Below are 19,875 nucleotides of genomic sequence, written 5' to 3'. Positions count from 1 at the left end.
TGATAAGAGTGGGCTCCCTCACCTTTGCCCCTCTGACCCTCAACACAGAAGCCCCCCAAGGCTGTGTCATAAGCCCCCTCCTTTACTCTATGTATACTCACAACTGTTGCGCCACCCACAGCTCCAAACTACTATTTAAATTTGCAGATGATACTACATTGATTGGCCTTATCTCAAATGATGAGGCAGCCTACAGAGAAGAAGTCATCACCCTGACACAGTGGTGTCAAGAAAACAACCTCTCCTTCAATGTTACAAAAAACAAAGGAGCTGGTTGTGGACTCAGGAGAAATGCAGACAGGCTAACCCCTTTGACATCGATGGATCTGGGTTTGACAGGATGAACAGCTTCAAGTTCCTTGGTATACACATCACCAAGAATCTCACTTGGACTATACACACCAGCTGTGTGGTGAGAAAAGCATAACAGCGTCTCTTTTACCTCAGACGGTTGAAGAAACTCATCATGAGTCCTCAAATCCTAAGAACTTTCTACAGGGGCACAATTGAGAGCATCCTGACTGGCTGTATGGGAACTGTACCTCCTTCATTGCAGGGCTCTGCAGAGAGTGGTGCGGAACAGCCCAACACATCTATGCATGGAAACATTTACAGCAACAGGTGTGTAAAAAGGGCCCAAAGGAACATTAGGGTCCCGGATCACCCCAACCACAAACTGTTCCAGCTGCTACCATCCGGGAAACATTACCGCAGCATTAAAGCCAGGACCAACCAGCTCCGGGACGGCTTCTTCCACCAGGCCATCAGACTGCTTAATTCATGCTGACACAATTGTATTTCTAAGCTATATTCTCTGTCCTGTTTTGGATCCAGTGCTCATAATTCCATCACTTTCAAGAGAATTATCGAGAAGGATAGTATTGATCCTTAGGTTAAGATTCTAAATTGGAGAAAGACCTATTTTGATGGCATCAGTGCGGACTGGAACAGGTTGTTTTCTGACAGACACTTGGTAAGTGGGAGGCCTTCAAAGGTGAAATATTGAGAGTACAGAATATGTATGTTACTGTTAGAATAAAAAAGGCAAGACTAACAGATTTAGGGAACCTTGGTTATCAAGTGATATTGAGGCCATGGTAAAGCAAAAGAAGGAGACAAATATCAGGTATAGGCAATTAGGATCAAAAGAGACACTTACGGAATATAAAAAATGCAAGGGAACACTTAAGAGAGAAATCATGAGGGCTAAAAGAAGACATGAGATTGCTCTGGCAGACAAGGTGAAAGAGAATCCCAAGGCTTCTATTAAACATGGACATTGCTTGGACTTGAGGACAGACTTATAGGGAAAGGTTGAACAGGTTAGGGCTTTATTCACTGGAGCTCAGGAGAATGCGCGGAGATCTTATAGAGGTACAGGATACACCTGAGGGTATGAAAAGGGTGAATGCATGTAGGTTTTTTCCCTTCAGTCTGCGTGAAATGAGTACTAGAAGTCAGAGTATAGGGTTAAAATGAAATACAGGGAATCTGAGGGGAAACTTCTTCACTCAGAGGGTGGTTCGAATGTTGAATGAGCTGCCAGTGAAATGAATAGATACAGGTTCAATTATGTCATTCAGGAAAGGTTTGCTTAGATACGTGGATGAGAGCGGTATAGAGGGTCCAGGTGCAGGTGGATGGAACTAAGCAGAAGACCAGACCAGTATGGACTAGATAGGCCAAGGGGCCTGTTTCTGTGCTGTTGTGCTCCATGGAAGGGGATTGTTGGAGATGAAAGAAGGGGTCATTAGTGTGGTGTGGGGGTCAGTTTCCTTGCCAAAGAAACAGCAATGGAAGTGGATGCTATTTTTGCAGTGATTAAGGCGAATTTTGTCTTGCAGTTGGTCTCTTGGGAAAGATAGGATGGGATAAACAGTTATATATAACTGGCTCTGCATTTTGCAGTCTGTTACTTACAGAAGCTTACATAAGTTGGGAAAAATATATTGTGGCATTGAAGAAGAAACTGACTATAGTGGAACACTCCAAACGCCAGAGATACAGTTAATAATGGTTATCACAGTCCTACCCTACAAGATCTGTCTTTGTACGCAGTGCACAATTATAGGATTCTAAAACTATGCCCCCAATCAGAAGGGGCATAGTTCAACATCCACCTGATAAACTCCTCTCAGAATTTCCTATATTTCATTAAAATTACCTCTCTTTTTGCTAAACTCCAATAAAACCGTAAGACATAGGAGCAGAGTTAGGCCACCTTCTCTGCACTTCTTCCTCCATTAATGTGGCACCCAAAACTGTCCATAGTTCTTCAAGTACAGTACAGTCTCACCTTCATACTGTAAAGCCATATCAAATCATCTTTGCTCCTGTATTCGGCACAACTACACAACTTTGCAGCCTCATGACTTGCTAACTCACCTTTCTTGTATCATCCACTAATATGGCTGCAGTGCAAACATCCCTGAGAATCTGACAAAAACAGTGAGAACATGTCCGCTGGGAAATTAAAATAAAAAACTGAAAATACTGGAAATACTCATGAGATCAAGCAACATTTGTGGAAAGAGAAAAAGAGTTAATGTCTCAGGTGAAAAAAGAAGGATCTTCAACTTGAAATGTTAATGCTGTTTCTCCTTCTATAGATGCTGTCTGATCGGCTGAGTGTTTGCACTATTTTATGTTTTAACCTTGAACACTTGATTTTCAACTTGCGTCACTTGGCAACCACGTCTCTGCAATAGCTATTAAATCATATCCATTGATTTCTGTTTGTGCCATCAACTCGTCTATCTTGTTTCAAATACACTTGGATAAAGTGCTTTTAATTTTTATCTTATCTCCATTTCTCCCTAGTCTATTTGCTTCATACACTTCTAATCTGACTGGCTCTTTCTGATACACTACCCTTAAGACTTCTCTGAACTATTGTCTTTTCTTTTTTTCCTTGACTTCCCAAATACAATTTCACCTGAATTCCTACCTTCCACTTCTTGCTTAGATTTTCTCCTTCTGATTTTAACTACTTGTTTCCAATCCCTGCTAAATTTACAACTTCCCCAACAATACTAGCAAATTCCCCATGAGGATTATCATTTTTACTCCTCTTAACATATAACCTGTCTGGCTTGCACGTGTTTCATTTAATCAATAAATATATCCAATTCTTCAGGAATACAGTACCAAGTCCCCCCTCCTGCATCACCTCTCCAGCGTGCATTTGTCTGCTCTTTAATCCTGTTTTTCTCTACTTCCTTATGATACAAAAAGGGCCTTTTGGTTCAGCAAGCCCATGTTTACTGAAATCTCATGAGTTCCATTTCCCCAGCTGTTTCCATGTATTTTCTCCTTTGCATACCAATGTCACTCGAAGTCACCTACTGCTCACCTATGCTGGGGACAATATGAACATAGAACATAGAATAGTACAGCACAGTACAGGCCCTTCGGCCCACAATGTTGTGCCGACCCTCAAACCCTGCCTCCTATATAAGCCCCCAACTTAAATTCCTCCATATACCTGTCTAATAGTCTCTTAAACTTCACTAGTGTATCTGCCTCCACCACTGACTCAGGCAGTGCATTCCACGCACCAACCACTCTCTGAGTAAAAAACCTTCCTCTAATATCCCCCTTGAACTTCCCACCCCTTACCTTAAAGCCATATGCTCTTGTATTGAGCAGTGGTGCCCTGGGGAAGAGGCGCTGGCTATCCACTCTATCTATTCCTCTTATTACCTTGTACACCTCAATCGTGTCTCATCTCATCCTCCTCCTCTCCAAAGAGTAAAGCCCTAGCTCCCTTAATCTCTGATCATAATGCATACTTTCTAAACCAGGCATCATCCTGGTAAATTTCCTCTGTACCCTTTCCAATTCTTTCACATCCTTCCTATAGTGTGGTGACCAGAACTGGACACAGTACTCCAAGTGTGGCCTAACCAGAGTTTTATAGAGCTGCATCATTACATCGCGACTCTTAAACTCTATCCCTCGACTTATGAAAGCTAACACCCCATAAGCTTTCTTAACTACCCTATCCATCTGTGAGGCAACTTTCAGGGATCTGTGGACATGTACCCCCAGATCCCTCTGCTCCTCCACACTACCAAGAATCCTGCCATTTACTTTGTACTCTGCCTTGGAGTTTATCCTTCCAAAGTGTACCACCTCACACTTCTCTGGGTTGAACTCCATCTGCCACTTCTCAGCCCACTTCTGCATCCTATCATTGTCTCTCTGCAATCTTCGACAATCCTCTACACTATCTACAACACCACCAACCTTTGTGTCATCTGCAAACTTGCCAACCCACCCTTCTACCCCCACATCCAGGTCGCTAATAAAAATCACGAAAAGTAGAGGTCCCAGAACAGATCCTTGTGGGACACCACTAGTCACAATCCTCCAGTCTGAATGTACTCCCTCCACCACCACCCTCTGCCTTCTGCAGGCAAGCCAATTCTGAATCCACCAGGCCAAACTTCCCTAGAACCCATGCCTTCTGACTTTCTGAATAAGCCTACTGTGCACACATTCAGCACTGGATGAGGGTAGAAACAGGAAATCTGGAAGGGGGTACCTATGTGCTCACAGGGAGAAAATCTAAGCCCCCCCCACACACACACACCCACACAGACACAGACACACACATACACACAGACACACACACACACACACACACACACACACACACCCCCACACACACACACACACAGATAACACCAGAGATCAGTATTGAACGAACCCAAGTCATTGGAGACGTGTGCAAAGTAGCATTACCTCCTAGGCTACTGTGCTTGCCCAAATGTTTGTTTATGATTACCATGGTTGAATATATGTGGAACTAGAGGTCATCTAGAGATTCCTCCCTTTGAAATCCTGATTTTTTTCCTTTAAAACCATTTATCAATCTCCCACAACTGTGACCACAGAACCTCATTTCTCTTTCTACCAATGCTGCTGGTCCTGATATGGATGTTGCCCACTGGCTGTGCAGCATCCCCTTCATGATACCCTGTGATATTTCAGTATCGACCTTTATTCCTTCATGTGCCTATGACCACAAAACTGCCCTCCTACCTGTCAGTTACCCTTTCTCTATTGCTCTCACGTATATCTCCTTAACCCTGCCATTGAGCGGCAGGTGTGGCACCTGTGGCACCAAGTTCCTGACTCTGGTTGCACTCGCCTGAAGAACCATTGTCTTTCAAGGTGTCCAAATGGAAAAATCTATCAGTGAGTGAGGAGGACAGGGGAGACTGCTATACTATCTACCTCCTCCTCCTGTTCTGCCTGTTAGTTGCCTAACGGCTTATCTACTTGTAAATGTTTAACAAATGGACTACAGTGACTCCAGTTGTTGCTCCAGCTCCAAGACTAGAGTATGATCTCCTGCCGGTAGAGGGGTTTTTCCAGCATATTTGGTTGCCAAGGATACTGAAAGTGCCCATGGTTTCCCACATTGTACAGAATGCACTCTCCACTCTGTCAAGATGTCCCGTAATTCCTTACCTTAACAGCCTATAATTTATAAAACAGGAACTTAACGAGGAGCCTATTCACTAATCAGTTTTCTACAAAAGTCTTTGAACTCTGGTGTTCCATTTTCAAACCAATTTAGAGCCTGAGCTGTATTTAAACTCCTGGATGCCCTGCTCCCAAAATATTCTCTGCACCGCTACTCTCATAATTACAGCTGAAATCCCCAAAGAACACAAACTTGATCCCTTTATCTCACAACTTCCCACTCCTATCCTCTATCAGTTGACTGAATACAGACCTGGCTGGAATCAGCAATGGTTCAGTAATAACAAATATATTAATGTTTGTCTGATTCTCCATGTCTCTGGACTCCTCGGTTTCTCCGCCATTTACCGTTGTATGTCAGGAGGAGCATGCCTTTCTCTATAATACAGTATGTGCAAATTACACCCTGATCCATCCCTTGCCCAACCTCATAGGAACATAAAGGAAAACAGGAGCAGTGGCTGGTGACTGCAACCCCTCAAGCCTGCTCTGCTGTCCAAAATGACTATGGCTGTTGAACTGCGCATGCCTCAACTCCTCTTCTATGCAAATTTCCTGAAATCCTCAAAATTTCAAATGCTCATCTACCTCGACCTTAAATTTATCCAATATTCCGGCCTCCACCACCCTCTGGGGCCAGAAAATGCCAAAGACTTACAATGGTCTGACAGAAGAAATTTCTACACAGTTCCTTTATCAATGACTGACCCTTTATCTTGCAATTACACCCCAACTTTGCCAATGCTTCAACCTAGGTCATGTATTCTCATACTGAAGTTGGGAGTCCGATAAGGCTGGGGTGGGGCCTAATTCGAACAATTTTAAGCAAAGTTTGCCACTGGACTGCAGGAATGGTGGGGGCTAGGCGGCAGATACAAATCTATCTGAAATGGAATACAGCTGAAAATGTTTGGAACCTCTGAGCCTGATTCGGTGCCGAGGATTTTGAATAGTGTTCGAAAGTGGAAGGCTGTCATAAATTAGTCTACCACCATCATATTTATTTTTATACAATAGGAGGTCTGCTGAACTGTGCAGATTTTCAAATCTGCACTCATGTTAACCATACCTGTGATAAACAGTGTGTGAGACACAATCATCTTAACTTGAATAAAATTGTAAATATACTAATTAAACGAAAAACAAAGAATATTCTAGTACTAATGAAAAAAACTGGATACATGCCTTTAATGTTAAAATCATGGGACAAAACACACAAGGCATTCCTGTTTAAAATGTCAAACACTGGTTCTCAAAAATTTTTGATAAAGTATATTTCTATTTAGTATTGAATTGATTAGTTTCATGAAAAGGACATCATGAAAGCATTCAGTAATACTGCACTTCCTTTCTAAATACAGTATGCGTGGAGTTCAGTGTTTTGGCAGGTTCTGCAGCTGGGAGGGCCTTGTGTCCAATTAATGACTTCAATGACGTCAATAGCATAACTGAAATATTTACTTGGGTGCATGAAACCAGCTTTCAGAGTTGTGTCGAGGATAACCAAGAACACATGAAATGGATTTATTGACTGGGAACTGGATTCTGATTATTCTGGATTAGTTTTGACAAGAAACATTAAACTTACACAACATTGTGGTTGTGAGAATGACTTCTTAAATCAGCACCTGAAAAAGCATGAATTCTTGTTCCTCTCGAGCACTTTTATAATTGAAATGGACATAATTTCTTGGCCTCAGTCACATTCAGTTAGAGCATTGAGAATTTCCGCAGTATATCTTAGCTAGGTCTACAGAAAGTAAAGCCAGTTTGGGGTGTAATCTGTAATAACTTCAATATTAAAGTTTAATATGGTTTGCCATCCTCAGTAGTGGCTCTGGAATCACATATAGGCCAGATTTAATGATGGCAGAATTCCTTCCCTGAGTATCATTTATGAGCCAGATGGATTTTTAAACACAAACTAATAGTTCTGTGGTCACCATTACTTAAACGAACTTTTCAAAGTATATCCAATATTTATTTAATTAAATGAATTTAAATTTCTATGGTTGAATTTGATTATTGGTTTGGGCCTTGGATTTGAATACAGTAACTTAATGACTATGTCACCATGGCTAGAAATATATTTTTAAAAATCTTTTGCTTATGTAAATGCATAGAATCTGAAAGAAAAATAGACACCATTATTAAATAGAAGTACTGAAATGTTAAGATATTTTGTTTCTTATATTAACTGCCCTTGCCATGCATTTCTCATTTATTTAGCTTTATCAAAGATTTACTGCATTGATTATTTTTTCTTTTACATCAAAAATACACTAAGTTCAGTGAAGAATATAATATTCAAGTAGTCAAATTCTTTGAGCACATTAGTATTCCAGTTTGAAAATTTATACTTGCCCCTTAACCATCAGAATTTCATAGTTCCTCATGGAGTATGTTAAAAATTGAGCCAGTAAATCTTTATCCCAAAGAAATGGCAGGATGTACGTCAATAAAGACATAAAGGCTCTTTGAACTCAGATACTGGAACTTTTCCAGTGCAATTCCAATTGATTCAACATGGTTCTATGAAATCTAACCACTTTCCTTGTACAACAATCATTAATTTTGCTTCTATTTTACTTTTTCAGAATGTTAGGAAGACAAGGGGTTCAGACAGTGTGTCTATGGTTTTACATAAATTCACATCTGTGACTGGTGGAACAACCACATTGAATGCAGAAGGATGCCAGACTGTGCTACAAATTAAGCCCAGGCCTAAGAGAAATCTACAAACATTTCAGAAATACTAATTCCAGATTATTCATTGACATTATTATACCCTCTCAATGCCTGAAGTGGCTCATTTAGTAAATACCCTTCCCGTTGTGTAATTTGGCCACATTGATAAAAAATATCCTGTCTGTTTTCTGGTCTTTAGAGAATGAACTGATTTCAGTTAGACTCTTGATAACAAAGAACAAACTTACTTTTATACAGTGCTTTGCAAAATCTCGTTAAGTCTAAATTCTTCTTTTATCCAATTAAGCATGTTTGAAGTGTAGCTGCTCGTAAGTAACCCCAGTATAATAATAACACATTTGTTCACCTGATGGGCCTTAGTTTAATAATTTCTTATGGTGCGTGTTCTCTCAGCATGGTACAGCAATTCAATTCCAGATTGTATGCTTAAGTTTCTGAAGTGGGACTTAAGCACATAACCTCAGGAACAGGAATGACACAGTAGCAGTGGGGTGGTCTTCCCTGTTGTTAAAGTGCTGACTTTATTCAATAGAGTTCCAGTGAAAATCCTAGAGTGAAGGGCAGATATAGCAAGGAAATGATTCTTTTGGCTCACTCAGTCTGTGCCCGCCATTCACCACTTATTCACATCAATCCTACATTCATTCCATTTATTATTCTTCCCAGATTCTCATCAACTCAGAAGAATGGCAGATGGAGTTTAATCCAGACAAGTGCGAGATGGTCCATTTAGAAGGTCAAGTGCAAGAGGAAAGTATATTGTAAATGGCAGTATCCTCAGGTACTGATGTTCAGAGGGATCATCTGGGTGAAAGTCCATGGCTCCATGAAAATGGTGAAGAAAGCATATGGCATGCTTACCTTCCCTGGGGCATTGAGTATAACATGTTGTAGCTTATAAAATTTTACTTCGGCCACATCTGGTGTATTGTGTGCACTTTTGGTCACTACATTAATGAAACGATATGGAAGCTTTGGAGACAGTGCACAGGATGTTCACCAAGATGTTGTCTGGATTAAGGAGATCTAGCAACAAGGAGTAGTTGGACAAAACGAGATTCTTTTTTGCTGGATTGTACAAGACTGAGTGACGACCTGATAGAAATATATACAATTATAAGAGGCATTGATATGATAGACAGTGAGAAATTCTGCAGATGCTGTAAATTCAAGGCAAAACTCTGGAGGAACTCATCAGGTCAGGCAGCATCTATGAAAATGAGTAAATAGTTGACATTTTGGGCTGAGACCCTTCTTCAGGACTGAAAAGAAAGGGGGAAAATGCCAGAATAGAAAGGTGGGGGAGGGGAAGGAGGAAAGCTGAAAGGTGATAGCTGAAGCCAGGTGGGTAGGAAAGGTAAAGGGCTAGAGAGGAGGGAATTTGATAAGAGAGGAGACTGGACCATAGGAGAAAGGAAAGGAGAAGGGGACCCAAAGGGAGGTGATAGGCAAGTGAGAAGAGGTAAAAGGTCTGAGTGGTGAATAGAAGAAGAGGGAAGGGGGAGGGTTTTTTTTATTGGAAGGAGAAATCAATACCCATGCCATCAGGTTGGAGGCTACTCAGATGGAATATTAGGTGTTGCTCCTCCACCCTGAGGGTGGCCTCATCGTGGCACAAGAGGAAGCCATGGATTGACATGCCAGAATGAGAATGGGAAGGAGAATTAAACTGTTTGGCCACCAGGAAACTCTGCTATTGGCAGATGGCGCAGAGGTGCTCAATGAACTGGTCCCCCTATTTACCACGGATCCGACCAATGTCGAGGAGGCCGGATCGGGAACACCAGACACAATAGATGCTTTCAGTAGATTTGCAGGTAAGCATTGCTTCACCTGGAAGGACTGTTTGGAGCCCTGAAAGGAGGTGAGGGAGGAGGTGAATGGGCAATTGTAGCAATTTGGCCACTTGCAGAGATACATGCCAGGAGAGATGAATGGACAAGGGAATCATGGAGGGAGCGATCTCTGTGGAAAGCTAAGGAAGGAAGGTAAAGGCTAAAGGGAATAGTAAAGATATGTTTGGTGGTAGGAACCCTTTTGAGGTGGCATAGGTTGCAGAGAATGATGTGTTGGATATGGAGGTTCATTGAGTGGTAGGTAAGGCCAAGAGAAACTCTATCACTGTCAAAGTAGCGGGAAGATGGGGTGAGCGTGGATGTTATATGATATGGTAGACTATCATATAGGATATGATAGAGTTGTTTTCCTTGCAAGGAAATGCCAAATGCAAGAGGGCAAAAGTTTGAAGAAGATTTATGTGGCAAGCTTTTTGTTTTACACAGAGAGTGTAGGTCCCTGGAATCCACTGTCAAGGGAAGTAGTTAGAGCAGATACAATAGCAATGTTTAAGAGGCACACAGAGAGGTAAATGAACAAGAAAGGAATAGAGAGATATGAGTTTTGTGCAGGTAGGTGGGATTAGTTTAGATTGGCATTATGGTCAGAATAGACAGCATGAACTGAAGGGCCTCTTTGTGTTCTGTATTATTCTATGTTCTAATTTCACCTGGATTCCTTCTCTCCCATATAATTTATGGTCATTTACAGCAGACAATTGATCTATCAATGAGCACGTTTTTGGGATGTGGGAGGAAAGTGGAGCACCCTGAGAAAATCCGCCCATGCACAGAGAGGGAGGTACATACTCCACCCCGAGAGCACCTGGAGGTCAGGATTGAATCAGGGTCTCTATTGCTGTCAGACAGTGGCTCTCCTAGTTGTACCACTGTGCTACTACAAAATGTAGGTATATTCAAGCAACCAATCAGGGAAAGACAACATGCATTTTTTTTTAAAACCTAGACGTAATTAGAGTCTAAATCAGGGTAAGATTTGCAAGCCTTGCTTAAAGTCAATACTCATCAAAAATCTGTGATAAAAATGTCAGAAATACTCGACAGGTCACACAGCATCTGTAGAGAGAAACAGTGTTCACATGTAGAAAGAAATTAATGGTGATGAATATCAGCAGATGTTTCTTTCTATTCCTTTTTATAAAATCATGTTACCATATCAGACACCGAGACAGATTTAAAGAAAAGTTATTACCTTAATCTCCATAAAAAAACAGATTAAGAAAATATTTCAATACCTGGTTTTAAATTATTTGTGTAAATTATTGGTATTAAGTACAAAGAGTGTGAAGTAGACTGTAAATTTGTGGGTTTATTTATTTGTCACTGTATCTATATAATTGTTGATATCATGAATGTGTATATAAATGAAAGTGCTATATTGCATTCAATTTGAATAAAGGACTGGTTAGCTCAAAAAATTCAAAAGTCAAAATTGGAGAACCAATGAAATAATTCCTACTTTATGGCCCTATTTCAGTTTTCAGTCGCCTGTACATGAAGCAGAAATCCATACATCCAGTCCAGATTTATAGGATCAAAGTGGGCAAGATTATTTTATTTAGAACCGTAGGTGGCAAGTCTTAGCAGTGAATAAATTTGCATTGTAGCAATTAACACATTTCACATGCCAAGCTTCATGCTGATGACGCACAGGGCTCACTGAACATTTATTACTGCCAACAGGCACGGTACAGGTATATATTTAAGCACGGAGTAACAATCTATAGGACAAAATAATTCTATGATTGTTTATCATATTATGACTTAAAAATATGCAGTTTTATACAGCTGTATATTCAGGCAACACTATTTGAAAAATAAAGTTAAGTATAGATCGGTTTTAAAAAGAAAGATAAACAATACATTTATCATAAATTACATTGATAGTTTTGGGAAAAATGATGTCAGGGATAATTCAAATGAATTGTATTTCTTATAAAGAGCCGTACATTTTTACGGTGCATTTAAAGGGGTCACGCCAGTAGTTCTGCAAATGATTATTGGGTAGATATTTTCCTGCCTGCTCCACAAGCAGACATTTAATATTTGTTTATTCTGATGAGGGCATCCAACAGCAATATTAAATTATTGGAATCAAGGATATGAGATTATATGCAGGTAATTGGGGCTGAGTTATAAGATCAGCCATGGTTGCAATAGGAATTTTTAGGATCTTAGACTATAATTCACAACATTACAATCATAAGGATAGGGATTGATGACCTGATATAATTCAATATTGTCTACAGAGACACTGCACGCTTGCCACTGGGACATGGAGGTCAAAGGAAATCTATGGTTTACAATACCAATTTGATTCTACTTCATCCAACCACAAGACAATATTTTATTGTCTAGGGAACATTCACTCAGTATGATATTTGATGCAATATGTCTTGGAGTGGAAAAAGTAAAATAATTGTTACTTTGGTAAAATATTAATAGATTACATTTAATTACCTTTAATCTGGTATAATTTAGTTGGTTAGTATGACTTAAGCACAACTACAATCTATCAATTCATTCAACAATTTAAAGTATATTAAGTTATAATAAGGTAAATTAAATGCGTTTTTCTCAAATTAAACAAATTTAAAATTAAACATGTAGACTCTATTATGGTAGCATATATAAATGAAAACACATTAACAGATTGATTGTGAAGTTTTGTGTAGAGCCTTATAATTCATCTGAGTAATTAAATGTATATTTTGCAGTTGAAATGTCAATTTTAATTTACCTCCAGGTTGGGAGTTACTAAATTACAATCCTATTGTGGCTTGCAAACATTTTAAATCAGGTAAGTTCCCAGATATAATCACCCATTGAATTATAAAGTAGGACAGTGATGTACTAAACATCTGTTTTAGGGTAAATGAATGAATCATCCTGATCCTAAATGACATGGCTTAGTCATCTGGTTAGTTTCATAAACCAACCTCCCTGTTGACAGTTTGGAGGCTTAGTGCTTCAACCCTTGTTTTTTCCTCCTGCTGAGATTGACAGCTCCCTAAAAGAAGAAATGCTGAGAACATTTCTTGTCATTTAAAATATGATAAAAACAAATCAGGGAAAATTCTGGAGCAAACAAAACCTGAGTAAATTCTTAGCTCATTTGCACAGAAATAATGGCATCATTATTCCTGGTAAACAGGCATTGCACATTTTGTCTCTGGATTGTTATGGGATTTAAGGATCAAGACCAAATGCAATATACAGACATAGCTCGAATAGATGATGTGAGAAAGATTAAAAATCAAAAATCAGGATTATCAATTTTAAGTTCAAGTTTAATTGTCATTCAACCATACATGAATACAGTCAAACAAAACAGTGTTTCACCGGGGCTAAGGTGCAAAACATAGTACCAACATTCATTCACAGCACAAGGCACACAAAGCACATAGAAGATAGCAAGCACATATAAGATAGTTGTAAAATACAGTCACACGAAAAATATAGTCAAAGTCCCTGACTCCATGAGTGTTGCGGCAGTCTGTATTTGAACATAACACAGCTTGATTTCTGCCGGGCAAACACTGAGGGAGCAGTACTGACTCTGTGCCACACTGCCTCTGGCATTCTGGTGGAACCGACTCCAATGCCTCCTCCTGGGCAGCTGCAAACAGGCTACATGGTCCCCGCTATGAAAGAAGCTACACACTTCCCCGCTGTCCACCCCCGCCGTTTGCCAAGGAACCAATGAACTGGACTTGCAGCATTCCACACCATCAATGTCCAACAGGGTCTTGTGACCACAAGAAAAGCAACTAAGATGATCACTCACGGTTAGACCGGTCAGTTCCTTCACACGCCAGGCCTCTCTGTTGCAGGCTGCATCACAGTCTGCATCAAGTCCAGCTCCTTCCATTTCCCCACCAATGAGCAACTTGCTGATGGGATAGACCAGCAGAACTTTCAGCTCTTAATGTCTAGCAGAGTCATGCAATCGTAAAAAATGAGTTTAAAAAAGACAATAACACCTTTGGCTGACCCTATTGAAGCCATTGTGTCCAAGCGTGCCTCCATCGTACCATCTTATCAGAATTCAATGATATTGATTCAGTCGTGCTGATTGGTTTAAACAGTTTAATAAGTGATGCATAAATGACTGTTCTGGCCATCCAATACCACATGCATGAGGAGATAACATTAAACAAAACTATGCTTATCAAGACTGATGGTCAGCAAATGTAATGTGAATTGCCATTTCAGTTAACAGGTCACATACTCTAATCTCTCAATCAAAGTGCCAACTGCAGACTTGATAGATTTGCATTCTGGTACCTCATACCATTTTCATTTTTTTATACTTGACTAAATATAAACTATTTAACATCCTAAAGAGGAAGAAGTACTCTAAAGGCAAGATGACACAACCGTGGCTAACAAGAGAAGTCAAAGCCAACATAAAAACCAAAGAGAGGGAATAAAATGGAGCAAAAAATTAGTGAGAAGTTAGAGGATTGGAAAACTTTTAAAAACCAATGGAAGCAACAAAAAGTATCATTAAGAAGGTAAAGATGGAATACCAAAGTAAGCTAGCCAATAATAAAGAGAATACCAAAAGTTTCTTCAGATGCAGAAAGTGTAAAAGAGAGACGAGTGAATATCGGAGCACTGGAAAAAAATGCTGGAGACGTAGTAAAGGGGGACAAAGAAATGGCAGAAGAACTGAATAAGTATTTTGCTTCAGTCTTCACAGTAGAAGACACTAGCAGTTTGGTGGAAGTTCCAGGGGTCATAAAGTTCATGAAGTTACTGTTACTAGAGAGAAGGTTCTTGGGAAATTGAAAGGTCTGAAGGTGGATAAGTCACCTGGACCAGATGGTGTACACCCCAGGGTTCTGAAAGAGATTGTGGAGGCATTAATAATGATCTTTTGAGAACCACTAGATTCTGGAATAGTTCTGGAAAACTGGAAAATTGAAAATGTTACTCCTCTCTTCAAGAAGGGAAAGTGGCAAAAGAAAGGGAACTATAGGCCAGTTAGTCAGTGGCTGGGAAGGTGTTGAGGTCAAATATTAAGGATGACGTCTCAGGCTACTTGGAGGCCCATGATAAAATAGGCCATAGTCAGCATGATTTCCTCAAGGGAAAATTTTGCCTGACAAATCTGTTGGAATTCTTTGAAGAAATAACAAGTAGGACAGACAAAGGAGAATTGGTTGATGTTGTGTACTTGGACTTTCAGAATGCCTTTGACAAGGTGCCACACATGAAGCTGCCCAACATGCTACAAGCCTGTGGTATTACAGGAAATGTTCTAGCATGGATAAAGCAGTGGCTGATTGGCAGGAGGGGTGTAGGGGGCTCTGCATTGAGGTAGTACCTTTGATGTCTGGCAGCTACACTCTACCTTGTCGGCGGACAGACATCACTGGTCCTCATCCATCTCCTAAATTTCTCACATTTACCTCCCAGTGACATACCCCAGTACACCACTTCAACCGACCGGCTAAACAATGTGAAGGGGTGGTGTTAACATGGCACCACTGGGTGAAAGACCTTGTCAACGAATTCACCAGCCAGGGCAGATGAATTCCCCAAAGAACTACAACAGCCACGTGTTCGAGACCAGGGCAAGCCACAGAGTTTTAGGACATTGGCTGTGGTCTGTCCTGGAGGTGCTGTCAGGCCTCACTAGATCAAGACATGCAAAAGTGCCCCTATGACCCATAGGCGGTTTGCGGGATCCAAATCGAACCGATTGGCAGATGGCAAACAGCAGGAATAAAGGGAGCTTTTTCTGGTTGGATACTGGTAACTACTGGTGTTGCACAAGGTCTGGTTTAGGACTTATACTTTTTACATTATATGTCACTGATTTGGATGATAGAATTGACGTGTTTGTTGCAAAATTTGCAGACGATATGAAGATAGGTGGAGGACAGATAGTTTTGAGGAAGTAGAGAGGCTACAAAAGGACATAGACAGATTAGGAGAATGGGCAAAGAAATGGCAGATGGAAGACAGTGTCAGGAAGTGTATGGTCATGCAATTTGGTGGAGGAAATGAAAGGGTTTCCTATGGTGGGAGAGTCTGAGACCAGAGGGCACAGCCTCAGAATAGAGGAGCATCATTTTAGAATGGAGATAAGGAGGAATTTCTTTAGCCAGAGAGTGGTGAATATTTGGAATTCATTCCCACAGGCTGCTGTGGATGCCAAGTCTTAATGTACATTTAAAGCAGAGGTTGATAGATTCTTGATTGATTAGGGCATGAAGGGATACGGGCATGGAGGGATACGGGGAGAAGGCAGGAGACTGGGGCTGAGAGGAAAATTCGATCAGCCATGATGGAATGGCGGAGCAGACTCGATGAGCCAAATGGCCGAATTCTGCTCCTATATCTTATGGTCTTATATATATGAGGAAAGCTATGTACGTTAAGGAAATCTTAACACTCTTCCAATATAATCCTGACTGGATCACCAAAAGTACATTTGCACTTAGGTACATTACACAGTATTTTTATAGTACATTGCATAGCATTCTACACTTGTGATAGAAGATATCTCTGTAACATTCTGAGCTCAGAGGGTCTAACCTGAGATCTACAGAACAGAAACATGAACAAAGCTTCTGGCCTGAAGGTACACCAAAATGAAAAACTGAAACTGCTGCAAGCATTCAGTGGGTTAAGCATTTCTCTCTCCACAGGTATTGCCGCAGACTGTTTCCAAAATTGTCTGTATTTATGTCAGGTTTCCAGCACAGTTTATTTAAATTTTCATTTAGATATGGTACATTCTTAGCTGCCATAGACGGCCGAGGAGGGCAGGAGGGGGAAGGGGGGAAGTGGGGAAGGGGGCCCTTTCGTTCTTTCTTCAAGTTGCTTTTAGGATCCCACAGGTGTGCTAGATTACAGGATTACAATGGGTCATAGCACAAGCTCAATGCAATGCCACTGGGCATTCCATTGGCGAAGGTAGATGCCAGAGAAAATGGTGGCCAGAATTGTTTCCTTGCAGATAACCTGCATCATGTTCCACATAGTAGTCTGTTTTGTAAGGTTACCGCATGTGAAATCGAGGGAGAACTGGCTAATTGGATGTAAAATTGTCTTGGTGGTAGAAAGCAGATGGGGGAAGGCTGCCTCTCAGACTGGGGGTCTGCAACTAGTGCATGGCAGGGGCTAGGGGAAGGTTGGGGGACAAAGTGAACCTTGGAGCACACGTACTTGGTTGACTAAAAGTGGAGTCACAGATAGATAGGGTGCTGAAGAAAGCTTTTGGTACGCTGGCCTTCATAAGTCAGTGCATAACTTTGGAAGGACATTGTGCGGTTGTTCATGGACGAAACAGGTGAGGCTGCACTTGAAGTATTGTGTTCAGTTTTGGTTACCCTGCTATGGGAAAGATCCCACTTAGCTGGAAAGAATGTAAAAAAAGATCTACAAGGATGTTGCCAGGACTTGAGGTTGAGAGGTGATCTTATAGTGGTGCATAAAATCAGGAGGGGCATAGATAGGGTGAATGCACATAGTCTTTTACCCAAGATTGGGGAATCAAGAACTAAGGGGCATAGGTTAAAGTTTAGAGTGCATTGGTTTCATAGCATCTTAAGGACAACTTTTTTTTTACACAAAGGGTGGTATCCATGTGTAATGATCGGCCAAAGGAAATGGATGAGGCATGTACAATAAAATAGTTTAAAAGAAAGTTGAACAGGTACATGGATTAGAATGTTATGTTATGGGTCATATGTCACAAATGGGACCAGCTTGGATGGGACATCTTAGCAAGTACAGATCAAAAACAAAACTGAGCACAGAACTAATGGAAATTTGTGGGGTATTTTTTGTGGGTCTTATGGTGAAAGTCATTCTAAATTCATTCTATGCATGCCAGCCAAATATGGATTTTACATTAATGCCATTTCCCATTTCTTGGTACATACCCCAACAGGTTATAGTTCTTCAAATGCTCATCCATAGACATTCTAATAGTGGAGAGACCTTTTGCTACCACTCGCCTTTTGGACACTCAGTGGCAAGATGCCATCACTGAATGGAATCATTATTTTTCATCTGAGCTGTAGCCTTCTACCAAAAATTTAAATCCATGTCCCTCAGTTATTGCTTTGCCAAAGGGAAAAAGATCTTTTTTGCTTACCCTACACAGGACTCATGATTAAATCTTCCTTCATCATTCTTTTCCTCCCAAAGAAACCAATCCAACTTGACTGTGCCTCCCCAATTATAATTCACCACACAGCATTGTCAGAAATCTTCACTTCTGGTGATCTCACAGCTTTATGCAGATTGGTGACCCAAATTTTACAAGGGATTCTGAAAAAATAATAAAGAATATCCCACAAAATGGATTTTTCTTCAGGATGCAGGGACTGTAAGCAAATACAGCAATCATTTCAGCCATGAATCCTGAGATGATCTGCTAATCTGCTTTCAACTGGAATTGGCTAGTGTGCAAATGTTAGTGAAAAACTTACTTATCTTCAAGTAGTTGTCATTATTGTATACTTGCATACTCTGATCAGTAAATTTTGAGATTTAATTTGAAATTTGGGACTTTTGATAAATCAGAATGCTTTTAATATTTCATTGCTAGATAAAACACTAACTACTGGCATGTCAATCAAACTCTACTAATTCTTTGTTGCACAGATGAGGTGAGACTGTTAATATTTGGACTAATTAGACATAAGAAATGGCATAAATTCATATTGTATAATGTTTTTACCTTCTGAGATTTGGGGGAGTTACAGTTCATAGGAACTTGTGAAGGTTTACCGAGTGAATATTTAATATTGAATTACTTCGCTGTCTTGCTATTCCTCTTTCAACTTTGAGGCCCTAATTGTGATTAGCAGAACAGAGGGCCATCAAATGCTAAATTACATTTGAACTATTCAAAATAAAAGTAATTTTCTCACTGATTATTTAATGCGCTACATCAGACTCACACTTGGCTGGCAGGTATGTAGAGAATTATTGCTAAGTTCTCCCTGTAGGCCAGCTTGTCCCTGACTTCCATGCCTGTCTATTGAAACACAGGAAGTCAGAGATGAGCTGGAGGTCAGATGCCAGAGCCTTGGATGCCAGCTAGAAAACACGACATGTCATACAGTTAAACTAAGTAGCCAGTGAATTTGGAGCAAAGTTGTGTGCAAAGTGTTATATGTATGTAGTGCTTTGTTTCTTTTTCTTTATTTTACTGAACCTTGATGCTTTATTTACACTACGCAGTTTCTGTTGATCATTCTTGTACACATCAGGGACATTTAAAAACAATTCAATGGCTTTTAACAGCAGTGATACATGAAGTGACCTCTTTCGATGACTATTTTCCAAGATCTGATGCGTGAAACTCAGACAGTGTTTATTGCCTGCCCCATTTTGAGGTAGGATTTTCAGATACAGAGAAAGGACTGTAGTCAGCTCAGTCAGCCTTCTGCTTCCGCTTCCGCTTCTGCATCGTTAGAAAAGAATGCCTGACACGAGACGGAACCAGGCCGGGCTACGGGAATGGACAACATGCCAGCTGTATTATTGAGGACCTGCACTCCAGAATGAGTTGCACCTCTTGACTAGCTGTTTCAGTAGTTAAAATACTGGAATCAGCTCAGTAATGTGGAAAGTTGCCCAGAAGAGTCCGGCTCACAAAAAGCAGGATGAGTACAATCTGGCTAATCATCCCTCGTTTCCTTCATGACTCCTTCCCACCAACCACCACCCTTATTTGTAGACATTTCCTTTCAAGTGCTGGCAATACAACACTTGTCCTTTCACCTCTTCCCAACGCCAAGGTATTAAGCCTTTCCCAGTGAAGCAGTGATTCACTCAGACCTCTTCT

At 40.5% G+C, this 19,875-nt stretch overlaps 1 protein-coding gene and 1 long non-coding RNA gene across 8 annotated transcripts in view; one reads left to right on the top strand and one right to left on the bottom strand.

The window, feature by feature from the left end:
• Window positions 1-12,867, top strand: part of LOC134354826 (uncharacterized) — a 46,655-nt gene extending 33,788 nt beyond the window's left edge. Inside the window, exons 2-3 of the long non-coding RNA XR_010019899.1 lie at window positions 8,869-8,983; window positions 12,805-12,867. This is a non-coding gene — a long non-coding RNA (uncharacterized LOC134354826). The remainder of the gene's footprint in view (window positions 1-8,868; window positions 8,984-12,804) is intronic.
• The window catches only part of pde4ba (phosphodiesterase 4B, cAMP-specific a), a 620,756-nt gene that overhangs the window by 83,141 nt on the left and 517,740 nt on the right, over window positions 1-19,875 (bottom strand). The window lies entirely within an intron of this gene.

The sequence above is a fragment of the Mobula hypostoma genome, chromosome 12, assembly GCF_963921235.1.
Source record: "Mobula hypostoma chromosome 12, sMobHyp1.1, whole genome shotgun sequence".
In the NCBI taxonomy this organism is placed as follows: Eukaryota; Metazoa; Chordata; class Chondrichthyes; order Myliobatiformes; family Myliobatidae; genus Mobula; species Mobula hypostoma.
Note: the sequence above shows the minus strand (reverse complement) of the source record. Positions and strands in the feature narration are given on the sequence as shown.